We start from the raw sequence: 6,000 nt of genomic DNA, 5'->3' as shown, positions 1-6,000 counted from the left end.
TATGCTCTGACTCTGCAAAATGAGTTTTCTGCCTGCATAGGGAAAACTTCATTGCTCCAGCTCTCCCCTTCCCTGCTGTGTTGGAAACACCCTATTCCTTTGCCCTATGTTTCTATGTGAAAACTGGCTTAATACCCCTTAGTTTGGAAGCAGGTGAAATAAAGTATGTGGAACCTGGAAAGAAGGCAGTGACTTGACAGTTGGTGGAGATTTCAGTGCATGAAAAAGAGGGAAACACTGTGCATGTTGTGGTTACATACTTTGCATTTGGTCACCATAGTGATTTAAATCTCTCTCCTCCCCAAGTCCCATCTCTGAGCTCCCTTTTCAATTCAATTAACTCAATAGTTGATCTGCAACCAAACTCCATGCAAAAAAACCTCCCTCATTTTTAACCCTGATCTGGTGTACTACCTGATCCTGTGAGTAATTTTTCTGTCACAACTGAAGAGTAGGAACAGGCAAGGGAATGCTAAGGAAGAAATACTTTACCAGTTCATTCAGACAGAAAAGAACCGTACAGCAAAGTCTTATGAAGGGAGGGCATGAAACCAAAATAACACTACTACAAATTCACTGCATGTTTAGACTCTGACAACACCTAGTCCCATCCTGTCAAGACATTAACCCCAATGGCTAATCCTTACCTGTGGCACTACTTAAAAAAGACAACAATCTGAGGAATTTCAGGATGCAGCACATGCAACAAGACAACAGAGTGTATGCAGATGGCCCAGAGGGATTTGCAGTGCCACTAGGGAGATAGCACTCATAAAAAGGGGAATACTGGATAAGAAAAAAATGGGTACTAGTTTCACAGAACTGATTGCCAAAAGATAAATTACCACGACAGTCATACCAAAAATGTATTAAGGTATGAAGTCAACAAGCCCAGGGGCAATAGAAAAGAAGCGAGCAAGGTAAGTTGGGAATTTGGGAAGTGATGAGCTTCTAAACAGGAAGTACTTTGGGAGAAAAAAAAGCGAAAAAAGGAACATGAAGTGAAGCAGGTCATGTGACAAGGATTGCTTGGGTTATCCCTGTGTAGTAGCCCTTTGCCTGATCAACACAGCTTGCAAAAGGACAGCAAATATTTTTTTTCCCTCTGACCATTCAGAACAACTGGTGCATAAAATGAGCAGAACCAGCCCTTCCACATGGGGACAAAAGGAAAATAAAAGTCTCACAGCAGTGCTTAACAAGCATTTAGGGGAGGTAGAAAACCTGAGGAACCAAGTGATACATTCTGTGGACAGCTGATGCAAAAAGTGGATAGGGTTGAGTTCAAGGAAGCAAAAATATGAAGGGACAAGCCTCCAAGGATTGTTCCCCTAGCACTGTCACTTCTCAAGACATGGTAGGAGTCAACAGAGACTGTTCAATGGTGCTCTGCAAAGGGAGCAAAGCGAGACCTGTTGCCTGTCCTGGTTGCCTTCTTGGCAAGTCTCTTCCTCTGGATATTTGGGCTGGACTGGAAGAGTTTTGGGGTTAAAGCCCTCTGATCTGTTGAACTTCAAATAAAAATGTTGTAAATAAAACCTGAAGTCTGTAACCCAGCATGCTCACTGTGTCTGTGAGCCAGGCTTTCCCCTCTCTAAATGGACATGTGCCAAGGATCTGCTTTACAGTTCATGGGATCAGATTGCCATGAAATTAGATCTGATAGAAGCAGCACACCAAGATTCCTCTGCTTCTGAAGACAGGATGTCTTGGCACCTTGTACCTGTGTGGGGCAGATAAGTGAGAAAAACAAGTGTGTGAAATATGAATACAAACAGATATTTCCAGGCTGTGGTTTCAAATCAGATATATGTTATTCAGCTGCAGATGAGGGGTTGAGGAAGCTGGCAAAGCAGAGAACTGAAAAAAAGCTGCTGTGTGGCAAGCTCCCATAAGATAGGAAATGTACAGCAGAAGTCAGTAAGCTCTTTGCCTCTTGAATTAAAGGTGTGCTGGATGGGCAATCTGATGCTTGCTCAGTTCTGTGGCTGTTGAAAAGTGCTCTCTGTTCTTGGTGACATCCATAGGAAATACCTTCCAGGGCAAGAAAGGAACCCTTGTAATGTGTAAGCAAAGGTAGGGCTGGTGGCCACCTCACTACAAGCAGCTGTGTGGATCTTGGTTGCCCAAATAGCCTGGAGGCAACTGGGAAATTTCCTGCAAAGTTTTGCTGCTTTAATCTATGAAAAAAGAAGGTCCAGAAGAGCATAGTGCAGGCAGTAGCTAACAGGCATTCTGGTCACCAGCATCTCAGACAGCAAGGGATTTTTCTGCAAAGAGAAGCTTTTAAAAGGAGTGGGAAGTAGGCTTCTTGAAAGGAGGATGACTGTAAGCACACAAGAGGGCCCCAAATGGATTCTGACCTTGTTAGGGCACTATCATAAAAATAAATGGCATATTAAAAATCTGTACATGAAGAAGGTAGTCTGTACAAAGACCAGTCCACCACAAGAGACAGGGTGCTCCTTCTGAGGTACCTGAACGTGATGGTCTCACTTCCAGGCTGAAGTGAGTAAATGGGCGTGGGAAAGGGAAAGAAGACAAATGCAGTTACATAGACGACATGTCTGTTTATATGCTATACTATAAGAATCTGTACGGCACAGTATGCAGGCTCATGCTTATGCTACGTGCTGTTTATTCACCTGTGTATAAGGTCCATTTACTGCCACCGTCTTCCTGATAAACTGGAAAGAAACTCGTGAGCTCGGAAGGTGCACTTTTCCTGCAGGGCCACTGAGTGTCACCATCGCTCCGTGGCTTGCTCTGCAAGATGCCGTTTCTCCAGGGAATAAATCTCCGTTTCAAAAACGGGCTAGAATGGAGGGAAAAAAACCCATTGGAATGAAAATGGGCTGCTTCTTCCTTTTTCCCGGAGCTGGGAAGAGCTGCACCTGAACCGTGAGCTATCTACGCAATGAATTCTGCCTTATGAGTAGGCAAAGCATTTGACAGGTTTCCAGCCAGACCCTCTAAACCATCTTACAATTTGCAGCATGATCCTCAGTGACAAATTATGGGACTGAACAAGTGCTTTATCGGGAGACACTAAAAAGGCTGGGATCTCACCATTTGGGGAGCAGAATAGATATTGGCCAGGTGCACTTGCTTTCCCTGAAACTATTAAGGGCAGCTGAACCTGGTGGACTGAAAGGTCCAGTGGCTTCCTTTTTTCCTGGGTCAGCGGAGGTGAGTGAGAGCTTTCTTGTTTCACACTCCAGCAGCAGCAGAGTGGCGTGCAAATCCACAAAAAACATGTACACGTAGGTTAACGCTTCAGAGACACCCACATCAGCACAGTGTCGCTGGCCTGATCCTGTTCCTAAGGATCAGCACTCAGACAAATGCATTTTCATAGCTGTCAGGTTTTTGGCCCTATAAACCTTTCGTCCTACTTGCTGACTAGACAGACCACAAAACAAAGAGCACAATAACACAGGAAACAATTAAAATATTTTATTAAAAATGCAATGCAGGCTGATCAGATACCTTGTGCACACAAACATACCGATTGCATTTGACTGGCTTTGTTTATACCTACCTTCTCTCCATTTGATCCACCTTGATCCCTCCATTTCCCTGCCTGTGATTTTTACCCCAAGCATACCAGTGCAGTTTTGAAAACCCTACAATTCTCTTTATCGGTTCCAACATCCCCCCACAGCTGCTAACTCAGTAAGTCCTAAAGCCTCTTTATTGCAGTATTTTCCCCTAGTCGTATTGCAGTAACTGCCCTTCGTTTGCATACATTCCAGGGAGTTTCCTCCTTTGAATCCACTTCAGTGGGTTTTGCAAGTGGGACAAATGGCTTAGTCGTTCATCCAGTTGTTGGGGCTTTTAGGCGTGGTTGATTCCCGGGGATTACTGTTTGCTGGGTTTCCTGCCTTGTCATTGTTTCTTTGTTCACTGTCTGACCTTTTGTTTTGAATAACCTTAAATATCTCATTGAAAATCAGCCAGACAGTTTTCCATCTGAATTGGAAAAGAACCCTCAGCATTTAGAGCAAGTATGTTTGGTAACAGCCCAAATGCCCTCCTGTACGGTGTGTTTTGCTGATTTTTAGGCAGCAGCAAATATTATTCTGTGATTCTAAGTCAATGGGAATTGACTGCAATTCATAATGGGAATTTTTTTCCTGTGAAGTGATAGCCCAGCACTGTAATTACAGAGCCAGATGCAACTTTCTTGCAGCATGAAGCTCAAAGATGCCATTTGCAGGAGTATTTATGGTGCTTATAGCCTTAGTGGTGCTTGAGCTTCTGCCCCTTGTACATGCAGATGGAGCGTGACTCATTCCTGTTTGTCTTTTGCTGCATCCCACTTGTCCTTGGCGCACGTGATGGCATTCTGAAGGGAAACTCACCGGCCCTCATCAAGACGAGCCACTGGTCTGACCCGGCGGGCATTTGTTTTCTTAGAAACAAATATGTTGATCGTAAAATCATAGAATGCTTTGGGTTGGAAGGGACATTAAAGATCATCTAGTTCCAAACCAACAGGACGTGGACAGGGACACCATCCACTAGACCAGGTTGATCAAAGTTGTTTCTCACACATCCAGCTTGGACTCGAACACTTCCAGGGATGGGGTATCCACGGCTTCTCTGGGCAACCCATGCCAGTGCCTCACCACCCTAAAGGAAAGAATTTCTTCCTAATAATTAATCTAAACCCACTCTTCTTCATTTTGGAGCCATTGCCCCTTGTCCCGTCACTGCATGCACACATACTTCCTCTCCACTTACCGTCTAAATATGACAACATTACAGTTAAAAATTCGTAAATTTGCCTTAATCAACCACTCGTACCCTAAGCCAGGCAACTGACAGGCAACAAACTGATGCTTTTTGAGAGTAATCAAGAGAAGCAAGGTCCAAGTGCCTGCACAGCACAGCTTCTCTTCTAAAAGCTGCCAGTGAGCTCTGGCACTGTGTTTTTTTTTATGTTCATGCAGGTTTCTACTGTGCACCTCTACGTGTGTACACATGTAGAAGGCAGAAAACCGCCTGCTGTGTTCTGTTGGTTCATCAAAGCTTGTTGCAGGTACCAACACAAACAGTTTACAACCGACATTTTTCTCCCAGGCAACTAGCAACAGGATGAGAGGACATAGTCTTTAGCTGCTGCGCCAGGGGAGGTGTAGGCTGGACAACAGCAGGAATTTCTTCCTAGAAAGGGTGATTCGACATTGGAACGGGCTGCACAGGGAGGTGGTGGAGTCACCACTCCTGGAGGTATCTAAGGAAAGACTGGATGTGGCACTCAGCGCCACGGTCTACTGCCATGGTGGTGTTCGGTCACGGGCTGGACTCGATGATCTCAGAGGTCTTTTCCAACCGAACTGATTCCGTGCTACATAAAACGAGTAGCATTTAACGAGGCTGATCAGTCTCCAGAAGGACGCACGGTGAAGCGAGACCCGGCAGAGGGGACACCCGCTCAGCCTGGCGCAGCACCGAGCTGTGACTCCCATCAGCGCCGTGACGCCTCGGTGCCAGCCGCGCAGGCACAGCAAGAGCCGCGGGCGAGGAGCGGGGCCGGCTCGGGGCCGGGCCGGGCGCTGCTCCGCCGTTCCCGCCGCCGCCGGGCTCGCTCCCGTCACCGGGGCAACGGGCAAGCGGCGCCCGGGGAAGGCACCACGTGCCCGGAAGCGCCTCGAGGGAGGAAGTGACGGAGCGCCGGGGGAGCCCCAGAGGCCGAGATTAAAAAAAAAAAAAAAAAAAAGAAAAAACGATAAAAGAAACAAAAAAAATCAAACCAAGAAAAGCAAAAAGGGATTAAAAAAGAAGGATACGGGGAGAGCGGCGGGCGGAGCGAGCGCGGGTCCCGCCCCTTCGGGGCCGCCCCGCCAGATCGCGGCCCCGCCGGAGCCGCCGCCAGGTCCCGCCCCCGGCCCCGCCCGCCCCGACACCGGAGCTGCCGCCCCGCCCCGCCCGCTCGGCCGGGCCCGGCTACCCGCGCGCGGGGGCGTGTCGGGCGCGGCGGCGGCGGCGGCGGCG

The sequence above is a fragment of the Camarhynchus parvulus genome, chromosome 1, assembly GCF_901933205.1.
Source record: "Camarhynchus parvulus chromosome 1, STF_HiC, whole genome shotgun sequence".
Classification (NCBI taxonomy): Eukaryota; Metazoa; Chordata; class Aves; order Passeriformes; family Thraupidae; genus Camarhynchus; species Camarhynchus parvulus.
This window is presented reverse-complemented; position numbering follows the sequence as displayed.